The following is a 15,085-nucleotide window of genomic DNA, read 5'->3' on the forward strand; positions in this document are numbered from 1 at the left end:
TAACCTTTTTGTTTTAAACTTCTTTTATGGAGATGTTTTGATAAAGTGGCAAGAAAACCTAAAAAGGAAGCAGTGCACTAGGTGCTGTGCATTTGAGACATATTCAATTTTAATTCTGAGATTTTAGAGCCTACCAAAAAGAGATTTTTAAGATGTCAAAACAAAGCTAATGACACTCAACCTATCCCATCTTGCACAACACACTCTAGGTAGTTCTGATCTGTTTCCAAAATGGGGGGGGGGGGGAAGCTCACTGCGTTTTGGATTGTTCAGTGTGTTTTTCTTTCTTTTCTCTATTTCCTTAGCTCTCTCCTCCTCGTGTATTTCTCCCCTTTAGACTCTCATAGTAGCTGTCCTGGCCTTGATGGGCTATTATTTCAATATCAGTCTGGGAAAAACTGCCACACTTGGGTAGACCACCATGGTAGTCTCTCCCTCTCTCTTTCCCTCTCTCTCTCTCTCTCTCTTTTTTTAATTCAACATGTAAACGTATTCTTGCAGGTTCTATGTGGAAATACTAATTCTGCATGGAGGAAACGGTTGGATTTGTTGGTTCTTGCATTGTTTGGATCTGCATATTGTTTATTTTGCATTAATTTTTTCTCTTTTTCTTCAAATTCGGTCCCTGTAAAAGGGTAAAATATTTTTGGCATATAATACAATGCAAGTTTTTCATTTTTTGTTCCTTACCATCCATCAAAAAATAAGCTTCTCTAGTTGGTTTAAATTGTTTGGTGCAGTTTTTATTTTGCATTAAAGCTGTCAAAACTGTTAAAAATGAAAAAGAAACTAATATCGCCATTCAATGGAGAAAACAGATACATTTTTAGGACTTGATAGTGTTGAGGTTTAAAATTCTGAGTGGGAATCAGACCATTGTTCCTTGGTCGGCAGTGGCTTCTTTAAAAGATTGCAGGACTCTGCTCAAACCCATTTATTTCTTGTACAGCCAGCCTCTGAAACCTTCCAGCTCAAAGATTTGATAATTCTTGGATTAGACAAATGTCTTTTTCCATCTTGCTGTGGGCTTTTTTGGCATTTATATTGATTGGCTAAAAAATTAGGCTTCCTTGTACTTGGTTTGAGATATTTGTGCCATAGACCGAGTTTCAAACCTCTTGCATGTTGTATACTTAGTTTAAAATGTGTTTTGAACAGACTTAAAGCGGAAATCAAGAAAAAAATTAAATCTTCCACCAGCTAAGCAGCCTCAGCATGCTTCCCTAATTTCCTGAAAGGTTTAGCCTTTCACGATGACATAGACATTTTACCAGCTCTATTTAAAGTCTTGAGTTGGGGATTTTTTTTTTCCTATTTTGATTCATTTTGCTTTGCTCTAAGACTTCTGAGATAACCATAGAAGCCTATCAAACTGTATGAGTTTTTTAATCACAAAATGTTTTTCTTTGTTTTTATGATTTTATATTTAATATATTTTACTTTAAAAAATTTTATGACTTTTGTGTCCTGGACCTGCTTGTTTAGTGTTATGGTCTAAATTTTTGTATTGCTTCAAAATTCATATGCTGAAACCCTAATCTGCAAGGCAATGGTATTAGGAGGTGATTAGTTTATGACAGTGGACCCCCCCCCCCCAAAATGGGATTAGCACCCTTAAAGAGAGGCCCAGGTGAGATCCCTTGACCTTACACCATATGAGGTTACAGTGAAAAGATGGCTATCAATGAACTAGGGAGATGGGACCTCACCAGAGATTGAATCAACCTTGATCTTGGACTTTCTAGTCTCCAGAATTATGGGAAATAAAAATTCCTATTGTTTATAAATTACAGTTTTTTAAAAAAAACAATATTTTCTTACAGCAGCATGAACATACTAGGGCAGGCAGGTAAGGATTATGATGAGGGAATTTTGTACGAAGAAAAATATTGGAGAAATAGGGGCGTTTGTGAAGGCGGGGGAGAGAGAAAGAGGAGAATATAGTGATAGAGTGGATATATTAGTGAAATCATAACTCTTTCTTGGCTATAGTGATGTTTCTGACCTTGGCTTTGGCACCAGAAGAGGGTCAGTTTCCATAAACTTTGCTTGACAGGGAGATGAGTTAAAATCCTACTTTGGCTAATCCTGGTAAGCACCCAGCTTAGCATGCCAAAGGATCTAGCAGTCCAAAGGGTTGGGATGGCAATTTTTGACGTGTTGGCCTGTTTTACTCTCTGAGGTGGAACATTTTTAAAGTTCTTTTTAGGTAATTCAAAACTTCAGGTTTGGATTTCAATATTAAAAAAAAAAATCCATTTGACAAACAGTGAACTATGAACCGGCTCTTGAGAGATGTAAGAACATTTGAAGTTGTGGTTTCCCAAGGTTCGCCATCTGTTTGTGTCTAGGAGACTTACCATATGTCCGCTCACATCCTGACTTTTACAGGTTAACTTGTTTTCTCTTTGTTCTTAACCCCCAGATTTTGGGCACAGCTGGTAGCACTGAAACCTATTTTGACTCAACAAACTTAAAGAAGAATGGGGAGGGGTGAAACTTTGGGTGTTAACTCTTAAAGGGTATTGGTCCCTAATTCTTAATTCTTCTATACTACAGTTCAAAGAAGAGTCTAATATTTTCCCCATGTGGAATATAAAGGTTTGGTCCAGTCTGTGGGCTTCGTTCTACACTAGCTCCCAGCCCATCCTGAGGATTGGGAAGAGAAAGAATAACCTTGTGGGAGGTGGTGCCTCTCTGTGGTGGAGGGCTCCTCTGGTTTGTGTCTTCCCATCTCGACCCCACCACGATGTTAATGGCAGTCGGCACGCTTCACTGTTTATCTTGGAATTTGATACCATCATCTTGGCAACCAAATGGGGACCCTTACTGCTCAGATTGTTTGTCATTTGTTGTTAATTATCTGTTACCATAAATTCTGTACTTTGAGGAAAAAGGGAATGTTTTGAAATATTTCTTTCAACATGTAAGTGGAGCTTCATTTTCTGTGGACAAAAACAGAGAGAGAGAAAAAAAAAGAAAAAAGAAAAAAGAAAAAGAAATGAACCCTTTTGGGAACTCAGAGCAATCAAATGCCCCCCGGGTTTTTCAGACAGGGTCCGTTAGATCCCACTCATTCAGCCAGGATTTGCACTGAAAGAACCTTTGCAAATTCAGCAGTGGTCTGCTGTGGTGAGAGGTACCCCTGTAGGGGGAGAAGAACAGCCTAACTATATTTAGGGGCTTTGCTTTTTAACGGGAGCTCTTTCTGCTGTCATGGTGGTTTGTGTGAGCTGGGGTCAGTTCCCTTCAGATGGCTGGCTCCTCCTTTGCGAAGGTTATTAAGGTAGAGCCCTCCAAAGTGAAAAGTGGCTTCTGCTTACCTGCCTTCATGAGGTGTTGATTTTGTCAAGTGTGGAATGAAAATGAGTTTTTTGGCCATTAGTGTATTTTTGTTGAGCTCTCAGACTCTGTAGGGAGGTCATGTGGCATGTGATAGCACCGTTTTGCAAGGTGCTGTACCCCAGGCTGCAGGAGCCCCTGCTGTACTCAGTATTTTAATAGAGAGAGAGAAAGACACGGAGAGGGAGAGAATATGAGCATTTGTGTTTTGGACTGGAGAGTTTGGGAGTGCAGTGATTGTTGCTAAGCAGAAATCTGGGCACAATTAAAAATACAAAAAAAAAAAAAAATGAAATCATTTAAGAAGTTATAAAAACAGTGTATCCAGAATTTACTTTGCCCCTTGCCCCCTGTCCTTCTTGCATATGTTCACTTATCTTCTCTGCGACTAATGACTAATCTTTATAGTGGGGATCTTGGTATGCTTTGAAAGATAGCGGTGTGGTTGTAAGTTAAGCACAGTGCAGGGTCTGTAAATCAGGGATGGCAGCTACTGTTATCAATAATATTGGTTGTCTTGATTGCTTCTGTAGCATTAACACTTGAGCTTCAGCACTTTCAGGGGTGGCATATGGTCCGTTATCACCAGAACTATTTTTTTTCATGCCATTAAGTTTGGTGCATCTGTTTTCTTCTTGTCAAGTAGTTTTTAGGGTTGTGCTGTCTCCCATGGGATTCTGTACTTGGAGGCGGATGGGAGTCCCTGTTAACCTACTGATAGCCAGGGGCACAGGCTTAGTCAACACTTACCTCAGCTTCCTGCAGGCTGCCTGGGACCATGTGACTCTCAGTGATCTGTCTTTTGCTGGACTTGTGGTGTTTGCCTCGGTGAAGATATTCTTCCCAGATTCATAAGCAATTAAGCTAATAGTGTTATCCCTGAAATAAAGCACTATTTCTAAACACTTTGATATTCTTTTTATTTCTTCTCTTTCACTGTTTTTCAAAAGTGCTAAGGTGGGTGCATGTGCCCTGTTTTAGACCACGGATGACAATCAAACTTTAAGAAGTGAGTATTGAATGTGTTAAGTTAGTGACTTAGTAAGTGGTGAGGATAGAGACGAGGGGAAGGATAGTGGGAATTGGGGGGAAAGGGATCTTCTGATTGCTCTGGGGGAGGTTGGGAAAGGGATTTAACACTTTGGATTTTTTAGAAGCCATTAAAAGTCTGATGGGATCAGGTTACTTGACTGCACATCTGAAACATGAAACTCCTGTCCTAAACCATGCAATTGAGTTAAGCTCAAAATTCAAGGCCTCCCTCTAAGACTGGCCTCTGGGTGAGCCTCATTGTTGATCACAGAATTATTTCCTCTGAGAAGAGCAAGACTACAGTGAGGTTTTTATGGCCAATTTAGCTGTTCATTGGTGCCAGCCAGACATTTGGCAACAGTTAGTGCCAGCTTTGGTGATCTGTCCACCGATTTTTCCCAAGGTCTTCAACACCGTCTGGATTCGGTGCTGACATTGAAGGAACGATGCATTGTAAATGCAGCTCTCCATGCACGCCTCCTGAATTTTTATTTTTATTAAGTGGAAAGGTACTGAGAGGTGCAGGGTAGCAGCATCCTGAGCCACTATCTTCAACTTGGAGGCTCTGAATGACCTTGGCAGTGGTCTTCTCTGAGTGCTATTTTCTTGTCCACCTTTGTTATTTTTTTAGGGCTGCCCCTGCCCCTCTCTCTGAATTAGTTGGTTTCTCACATGTACTCACCATTAAAAATAAAAAAATAAAAAAACAAAAAGAAGAAGTCATTTGAGAAGTTATAAAAACTATATATCCATGTGTTCAGGGTACCTACAAGTACTGCTTTACCTTGATTCTACTTGTTTTAAATATATCTTCAAATTGCTTGTGAAAGACCTACCATTCACTAGGCTGTAAGAGTTATGAAGACAGCAACTCCCTCTATTTTTATTCATTTATTTTGTTGTCTACATCCTCAGCGTGTGTCACAGTGCTAGGCGCTATTGTAGAAACTCCACAAATACCTGTTGAATGAATGACTGAAAGTTGAGTTTGCGAGGATTCAAAGGATTAACATGTTTCCTCAAAAAAAATGGTACTCCCTTGTTATAGTCATCCATTCATTTTGAGAACATGCATGTAGACTTGACAGTATTCTTGGCTTTAAAAAAAGGGTAACTTATATAAGTCTCCCGTGTCTTTTTCAGGATGGAGCTGGATGAAACTCAGAGTGAGTATTTCTGATACTCCTACACTAATGCTGTGATCTATTCTGCCTTCAGTTGACTCTTGATTTGATTGTAGTAAACTCATTCTAACATAGGAAAAATATCAAAGATTCACTTTTGACTTGACCCTTTGGGTTTCCTATATAGTTATATACCTTAAAAACTGGGGCATTAGAGAGTATATTGTTTTAACTCCTTATAAAGTGCTCTGTTATAGATCCTATTGGGAGTCAACAATTATTGGATAAAAGTATGAAACGGATGGAGATTTATTTCAGCCCACTTAGCAGGAGTCTGAGTGACAATTGCTCTGAGTTTACTTGAAATGAAAACAGGTCATCTGTCAGCACAGGAATCATGTATTTTGCATAAGGCAAACCAGTTTTATTCAGTACTCTTATGATTTACAAACTCTTAAAAGCTCTTTATATAAAACAACTGTTTTGACAGAAGTCTGTGATTTGGGTTAAATACAGATAAAATTATTGAAACAACAGTGGTGTTGTTGCAATTGAAACTCTTTAAAAATTGACTTAAAGGGAAAGCAAATTAAATTCCAAGGAAGTATGTGATGGCATTCTAATTATGGGTGACTAAACTACAAACTCCTTGAAAATCAAATGATCAGAAAAAGAAAAACAAAAAAACACCTGGTACAAAGTACCACACTTAAGGATGAATTTTACATGGAACAGAAATTCAAAGAGGTGAGATAATAAGAAAATGAAGTTTGCATTGCAATCCTTTCTGGGGCAGGAAGTTTTTAATTTAGGTGACTTCAGTCCCCCCCCCCCTCTTTTTCCCCCTGGCTGTACCTGCTGCTGTTGGTGTTTTGTAATTAGGCTTTCTGGAGATGCCCTTTGGCTGTAGACCTAATTGAGTCTCTGAACTTGAGTGCAGGGTTAGAGTTGGGGGAGCTTTGTGCCCTGCAGGTAGAAGCCCTTTGATGGACCTGCCTCTTTGATAAGTACCTGTAGTGACTGGTGGTGACATTGTTTAGGTAGAGTGTGGTGTAGTAATTGAGGAGTCAGTGCTCCATAGTATATGAAAATTTTTCTTTAAAATAGGGAAGACACCAAAATCCACATGCGCAATTTAAATGAGCCTGTATTCAGCATTATAAATATGCACCGGATGCCAAGTAGAAAACCGGAACACTCTCTCAGGATGCTGTTAGGGCCAAGCGGAATCTCATTAGGGACAGCTTCAAAGATCAGTTCCTCGTGTCCATAAAAACAAGTGTAAATTATCTGGTGCGCGCCTGCTGTTAGCAGTGCCGTGTTGCATTATGCATGATTCAAGATTGCACAGAGGAGACACAGGCTGCGCAGAGTTCCACAATATATGTGGGGATTTCGCCACCTTTTTTTTTTTTTTGGTGCTGAGTCCTACATTTTGGAAATTTATTGGTGTGTTTCAGTTAATGGAGGGTGCCATATATAACCTACTCCTACATTTTTGATGAATTGGAGTCAGTTCACAGAGGCATGATAAGGCCTGAATTGTTTATATAAATCGCCAAATCTACGTAGATTTATATATCTTGTTTGCTCACATATGGAGTCAGATTAGGGTGCTGCAGAGGTATTCGGGGCACACAGACTTGGGCATATTGGTTTCACTCATTTTCTCCTCTTTTTTGGTCTCTTGGTTAGATTTTTAAAATAAGTGTTCATATACGGTAAATTAAGAAAATCTAGTCAAGATTAACATATAGGACTTTTAACAATTGTGGAATAAATTTTAAGGGTCTAGAAATATAGTCCCAAACTCTCTTGCCCAAGGAAGCAGAGAAGTGAGAGTGTACTATATGAGAACATGGACTCTAGAATTATAGTCCCAAAGCGTGAGTCTTCGTCTGCCTTTTACTACCTGTGTGGCTTTGGGCAGTTTCTTCACCTCTCTGGGCTCTCATCTGTAAATGGGGGCAAAATGATGTTCCTCAAAGGGTTGTGGTAAAGATTAAATCACTTGATTTAAACTACAGCATTTCCAGGAATATAGTAAGTCTTATTTCATGTTTGTCCTTGCTAATGTCATCATTATTATTACTAGAAGGTAGAAATTCTTCCAGTACAGCTGGGATGTCTAGGTATGAACATCCAGAGCTCAAGTTTACAAGCTTACTTGGGCTTTAGTGGATGTTCAAACATGCAGGCTGAGGGCAGGCAAAATCAGAGAACAGTTACCTGGGGAGGAGAAGCCACTAAAAGTATAAAATACTTAAAGTATTTTATTCTTAAAGTGTCTCTTTCTGGCCTATGTGATCCAGAAACCAAGAAATGTAGGAAAATATAATATAAAGAAATGGCAAGAGAGAGGCTGCTTTTCTCTGGCCAGAGTGGAAGACGTTTGTCCATCTCCTTTTCCCAGTTGTCTTGTCCCCAAACAGAGCAGCACGCGGGAGAAAGATCAAAAGACCAGGGTCACCAGGCTTATGCATAAACACATTGGTAGCAATTACTGCTGTTTTGGAATTTACAGTTGCAAATAAAAGGGGATTAGCGACCGGTTTCAATATTTTGCTTTCTAGACTAGAAGCTCTGTAAGGGCAGGATTGATGCTGCTCATCTTCTTCAATCCTCCATGGTGTCCACGGGCTCAGTCATTAGATACATCTGCACCAACTCAATTAACAGCCTTCAGGGTCTGTGTATTTTCTCTGTTGTTTTGTCCTCCCAGTCAGTTTTCTCTAAACTCATAATCTCCACATCGTCTTCAGAGTCATCCCTTATTAATATGCTCACTCAGGCACTAGTTTATTGCCCACCTTGCTTAAGTTCAGAGCCCCTCCTTGTTGGGTGTCACTGAACATGTTATAGCCAGTGAATCCATCATACTTTTTGGAGGTAGTGTGGGGCGAGGGAGCATGGCTGTCTTGCTCATCCTTTTACCTCCAATGCATACCACAGTGCTAACACAGAAACTGTTACTGATGAGCAGATGGATGAAAGAATGTCTTCTTGGGTTTAGCAGTCAGAAAAACAGAACTGTCAACCCCCCCAGTCCCTGTCTGCTAGGGAAACAACCAAATGCATCAGTATTAAATATATTTGATAAAATAATCATGTATGTATTATTAATAATCAGATATCAAACCATTAAAAAATACGTGTGTACTGTCTAACTGTGAGGGAAAAAGAAGCAGAGATTTTTACATAGGGCCTATTGGCAGCCCAGAGGGGTTGAATGACCCACAGAATCACACAGGGTTGCTGATTTTCAGCACAGTGTGGCTCTTTACGACCTATAATGTGATGTAGGTACTTAAGGAACTTATACTTTGGGGTAGATAATAAATGCTAGCTAGGTAAGAGATGTGAGGAAGAAGTTCTGGAAGAACTCGTGTATAGTAGACCTTGTTGGGGACTTGGTTCTACCAAGTTGCTTTACAATATTTCATTGTTATTTCATAATTTTCCCCTCTGGACATGTACCAGAATAGTCAAAGGGGATTCAGGCCTGATTCTTCTCCTATGCCTGAAAGAAGGTAGGCTCCCCATAAGGGACAAGCTGCAAATGAAAACTTCAAAGTAGCAGAAGCAGCTATTTTACCATGTGCCCTGGAGGAACACACTGGGCATTCATTTCAGAATATTGCCTCCTGCTTCCACCACTCTTGTGTCCCTTGGTTCCTCTCAAGAGATCTGGCAGCATCTCTTGGCCCTATGGGTTCCAGAAACCACTGCCATTTCCTACTCAGAGACTGACTAAGTGTGCACACTTGGACAGCAATTGCATTTTTGCTGGGATGTGGGAGTTGAGAAGTGTGTGGCCTTATGCCGTGGGCTTGAATAATGGCTTACATTCCAAGCAAGTTAGATGTTTTCTGGCCCACTGCTTGCACAGCGTGGAAGTGAGCAAACCTGTATGTTTCTGAGTCTTTTCTGTTTGGAGACACAAAGAGGGAACATTGGATGCATCAACTCAGTACATTTTACAAAGTTCAATAGAAGTACAGTGTTGAGTCCTATCTGTGGTCGAATATTTAAGATCAAGGTTAGCTTCCTAGGCACCTTTACTTTTGAGATGTTCTCAGATGTTATTTTTTGGAAGTGCTATCTCTGACCAAAAAGAAGAGCCACAAATACCTAGAAAATTGCTTCTGTTGTCCGTGATCTGTGCTGGCATCGCTTGGGTAGACCACTCAAGTGTATCTCTCTCATTAAGATTGAGAAACCCTGTGGCCATAAGTCACTCCACAAGGAACATTTTCAGCCATGTGCAATTTCCCTCTTGAAAAATGCTCTGTGGCAGGTGGGAGGTAGCATATTAAGCCTTTCATGTTAAAACTGCAGCTGGGCCCAAGTTGGCTTTGGTGATGATCCTCTTTGCCTAGGGTGTCGCAGATCTGGCTGTCAGTAAGACTGTATACAGAGGCTTAGGATGTTGGTGCAATGGCTGGCAGCTGGCATTGGTGTGGTTGCTGGTTGTAATCCAGTAGTATCTGTTAGATCTTAAAACCTGAGCATCACAAGAAGTTGGAAAAATCTTTTGGCTTCGTAGTTTTTCCAGGAAGGTCAGAGATGGCATTTGATAGGAACTTTCGTATTTAGTTGGAACTGTTGAACTTCACATTCATTTCAAATGTTGAACTTTGGAATGGGAAAATTATCTAATAAAAACTCTAGTTTGGGGCAGTGATTAAAAATAGTAGCTCTGGAATGCTCAAAATCCAACTTACAAGATGGAGAAGTTCATAAAATATGCGTTGTGAGTAGTTCAGCTGGTGAATATCTTGGTTGTAGCAATAGATCTCACTAGGGAAATTATGTATCTGTATTGTCTATGTGCAAACTGTGTGTGCGGTGTGGGCATATATACATGCACCCACACCTACGGATAAATGATGGTTTCAGATAAACCTAGGTGAAAGTGCTCACTGAACCCTTACGTTAACTATCTAAAAAACAAATAAAACACCAGACATGGCTGCTTATGGGTTGAACACCTTAGCTCAGGATTACTCTCACAGTTGACCTTGTTTTCTATGGAGAAGCCACATTATTAAGCATATCGGGTCAACCCTGAGTTCACGTTAACATCATTTTTCTTTCTGCAGAGATGAAAAGGTCCTCAGCCAGATTGTTTTCTTTTTGTTCTACACGGGGCTGGGGGGGGGGGGGGGTGGCATGATTTTGCATGACTATGGGTCTGCTCTATAAATAAGCAGATTCAGTCCTTTGTTTTAAATGCAATCAGCAAGATTGCATTTGCATTGCTTGTAAGTGAATCACATAAGTGAAATTACATTGCCTGCATCTCATTTGGTATCATAAAATGTTATGGGATGCAGGCTGTTTTCCTCCAACTAAAGTGTCTTGAGTTAGTATTAGGGTGCTTGCTTTCATTTTCCTTTGTGACCAAATTTGTTGTATTCTACAGAGCAAGGGCTCATATTTTCACTTATGTTAGCTACTAGAGAAATCCTCATTCGAGTGCTCCAGAATGAGCTAAGATATTGGTTCGGTAGGGGGTAAATGGGAGTTTTAAGACTATCTCGTGTAGGGTTGCAAGTGATGGCTAATCACTTTCTGTCGTTGGTGACAACTTCTGCTTACTAAGAGTAAATGCCAGTCAGTGTTGGAAGTATAAAACAATCTGAAGGTTTTCAGTCAGTTGGCTACAGAAAATGGGTTGCATAATTAAAAAAATAAACTAAACTTAAATTAGTCACCCAATTTTTAATGACAAGTAGGAAATATACATCTTAATTGACTCTTTAAAAGGCATCCTTAAGGCAAATGACTCAAAAGTCTTTTTGAGATTCTTTGCTTATTTCCGTGAAAATAAATCATTTAACACAACAATAATAATCGCTGATTTTAAAAGTCAGTAATTTCAGTGACAAATGAGAATGTCCTATTTCATAAATCATTTGCCCGCCCCCCCATGGGCGTTGTCTTAATTCATGAATTTTTAAGATGGAAGTCAAAGGAAAGGTATGAATTCTTAGATGACCTGTAACAATGTGGTTGCCCACAAAACCTCTGTTTATTAACTACATTATTGATAAAACCCCACAAGGCAGCAGGCGGCTAGTGCACTGATTATACCCTTTGCTTAAAAGTGAAGACTGATTTTAAAAGAAAAGACAGGCCAGTTTCACTGTACCCCAGCAAAGTGTAGGTGCTTGATAGCAGTTGATGATCTTTGATTTTGGGAATGAAAAGTAGAGAGGAAGGAGAAGAATTAAATGTGATGAATGGAAAATTAAAACATGAGCATAATCCCCCCGCCCCTGTCAAAATAGACAACTAAGGATCTTAAACCCAAAAGAAAAATTAACTTTCTGAAATGGCTTACATTTTTTTTTTAGTAAGACTTCAAAAGATATTTGTAGTCTGCGTCTTTATATTATTTTTTAAAAATGTATTTGGAGAAAACATTTCATATGGAAGAAGATTGAGTTATGATTTTTTTTTATTTATAAACTTTTAATTGAAGCCTAACATACAGAGAAGTGTAGAAGCGTGTTCCACGCAGCAAATTTTTACAAAGCAAAATACTTGTGAGACAGTATTTGGTATAGTTTTGAAGATCATTTTGTTTGTTTTAGTTTGCAAAATAATATTTTAAAGTCATAAGAATTTAAATGTTAATTGCAATCTATAATTAATTTTATTAATACAAATGGTCGAGAGAGACCTTTGTTATTATTGCTGTGTGATTTACAAAGAAGACAATTGTACACATTGGGACCCCTGTGGCCTCCCATAGATTCCCCACCGATGGATGTTCCAGCATATAGACTTGCCTATACAACTACTGCGACTTTTATTTCAACTGGTCTCCAAGGCACACTTTTCATTTGTAAGTCACATAAGATTTCCTGAAAGCTCCTTTCAGTGATTTGAAAAATTCTCTGGATAATATTTCCAAATTGATGACTTTCTTGAGTTAAAACATCTTTTTTTTTAAGTTTAGCTTTAAAGATATCTTTATTTTCTATTCCATTCATCACCATTTTCTCATTGAAAAAATTAACCATGCTTATCCCACTTCAAATGAGCAGCTGCACTTTGAAACCAGATCCTTCTTTTGGCTGTAATTGTCCAAATGAGGAGGACCAGGTTCCCTAACTATTTGAAAAGAATTGGTTGTGACCATAAAGCATTTTATGTTTTCTCTTTTTTCTCTTCAAATTTTGGTATGTTCCCAAGCCAGGAAATAAGAAGAAAGGAGAGGAGGGAGGGGGAGGGAAGAAGAAAGGAAGGAATCAAAGAAAAGAGAAAGAAAAGTGGAAAAACTGCTGTTTTCAAAATACTTAGAAGGAAGGCAGCTCTTACCTGGCAGTACCTGAATTGCACCTTTGGAGGAAAGAGGATTTAGGATGACCTGATAAGACTGTTGGCTTGAAGTGTGACTCCAAACCACTGAGTCAGATTATTTTTACTCTTTTCAATAATTCACTGGTATAAGTAAAGTAATAATAAAATACATACACGCATATACGTGGGTGTGACTGAGTGTGTGGGGCTGCTCTTGGGCATTGTTATTACCTATTCTTAGGATACTTGCTGAGAAAATTTCCAAACCACCTTCTTTAAGAATTATCTTTGGAGCCAGTTCATGGGCACTAAGGAAGGAATTCTCCATGTTTACCAGCTGCTGAAACCATCTTCACTCATATGCACTTCTATCCTCCTGGCAAGGCCCTTACAATTCTAGTCCGATATGCCTAAGGAAATACAGTTCCTTAATGAATTCTCACGTATGACTCTCTCCCTCTGGCCACAAGGCTCTTTAGACTCACCAGACTAAAAGCCTTCCATGGGATCCCTCGTGGTCATTGCCATGAAGATTTCTCATAAGCACATTGTTCTAGCAGCTTCCCACTTGCCCACAAAAGTACTGGACTGAACACTGGAAAGCTAAGTCAACAGTTGGTCCGAGTGATTGTACATAAATGGGAAATATGATCTATCAGTTTGGAGGCTGAAATAACTGCACATTCTTTTGGTAAAGGCACCAAGATGGTTGATTAGAGATCTTTGCTGATAGGTTAAAAATTAACATGTAGCCATTCTTTAAAAAACAAAACAAAACAATAACAACAAACCCCAGAAACTAACAGTCGTAATAGATTATCTGGCTATGTATGTAAATTAAACCTCACAATAACTAGAGAAGGACATTTCCAAATAAAAGTGAATTATCACCATGCACGGTGGTGCACACCTGTAACCCCAGCACTCAGGAGGCTGAGGCAGGAGGATCTTGAGTTCAAAACCAGCCTCAACAAAGGCGAGGTGCTAAGTGACTCAGTGAGACCCTGTCTCTAAATAAAATACAAAATAAGGCTGGGATGTGTCTCAGTGGTCAAGTTCCCCTAAGTTCGATTCCCGGTACAGCCTCCCCTCAAGTGAATTATCATTCTATTTGTATTACTATTGTGGAAGCCAATAGTTTGTTTTTACCTAATTGTCACTTTTAGGCAACAGTAATTATAAATGAAGGAAAATATACATACATTTCCCAAAGTATATTTGAATCCATATGTTTTATATTTTACAAAATTGCACACAGTCTCCAACAAAAAGTGTGAATGGACCCCTTTAGTATAAAAATATTCAAAAACATACTTTAACCTTATAAATGGAATCGTGAGTGCAACTATTTCAGCTTTGATGTGCATTTGCTTAGTTGGCACGGTCATTCTTTTATTCATTTACTCATTCAAATATTTATTGAATTCCTGCTATGTGCCAGGCAAACAAATTGCAAGTCTGGAACTATTAAACAAGTTGAAATGATAAATTGCCTAAATTCATTATGGGGGAGAACAGTTCAATATAGTGCCCACTAATGATTTGTATCGGTCTTGATACAAAATTTGTCACAGCCTGGAGTATGGAACTAACCTGGGTTATTTGATTTTTCCATCCCAGTGGCTTGGCCCTCATCATACTGCCTTATTTTGGTTAAATACTGCTTTTGTGTAACCCCTTCTCTCCCTCCTTTAAGACATCTCAGATCTGGATTATAGAGCACACAGCCTAAGTGAGAATCATGAGACCAGTTAAAAAGAGGCAAGCCAGATAAGACAAGGCAAAATACACAGAAGGAATGATACAATACCACTAACAAAACAGCTACCATTTATTGAGTGCTTATTGTATACTTTGCCAAGTGCTAATTTCCTTATTAAGATAATTTATTATCTTACTGAATTCTCACCACATATCTGGATATTATTCCCATTTTTTCAGATGAGAAAGCCAAGGCTCAAAGGGCCTGCTGAGGGTAACCTGGATTTCATAGTAGTTTACTGAAACTCAAGTTTTCCCCAACCTATGTATCTTGCTACTCTGTCAAGGAGGCTGTGACAGACTCGTGGATTAAAGATTCAGATTTTGACTCTTTTATTTTCCAAAACAATGATCATGATAAAACCATGTGGAACTGAAGTCACGAAGAAGCATGAAGTAAATACAATCCAGACCCACAAACATATTTTTGGAATGGTTCCACTGATTGAGGCTCCATAAAGAATCGTGACCTAGAATGACTTCTTCACTCAGAAACACCAATGTGGAGGGACTCA

The 15,085-nt window shown here is 39.0% G+C and overlaps 1 protein-coding gene across 4 annotated transcripts in view; it reads left to right on the top strand.

The window, feature by feature from the left end:
• Mpped2 (metallophosphoesterase domain containing 2) overlaps nt 1-15,085 on the top strand; it is a 169,941-nt gene that overhangs the window by 13,303 nt on the left and 141,553 nt on the right. The window contains exon 2 of one of the 4 annotated variants that reach the window (XM_046467527.2): nt 5,518-5,540. The exons of the other annotated variants lie outside the window; for them this stretch is intronic. The gene's annotated coding sequence lies outside the window, so the exon portion shown is untranslated. The remainder of the gene's footprint in view (nt 1-5,517; nt 5,541-15,085) is intronic. 4 annotated transcript variants of the gene reach the window in all.

Source organism: Marmota monax, unplaced genomic scaffold (genome assembly GCF_021218885.2).
Source record: "Marmota monax isolate L192 unplaced genomic scaffold, Marmota_monax_Labrador192_F-V1.1 WCK01_AAM20220418_F8-fsc00135, whole genome shotgun sequence".
In the NCBI taxonomy this organism is placed as follows: Eukaryota; Metazoa; Chordata; class Mammalia; order Rodentia; family Sciuridae; genus Marmota; species Marmota monax.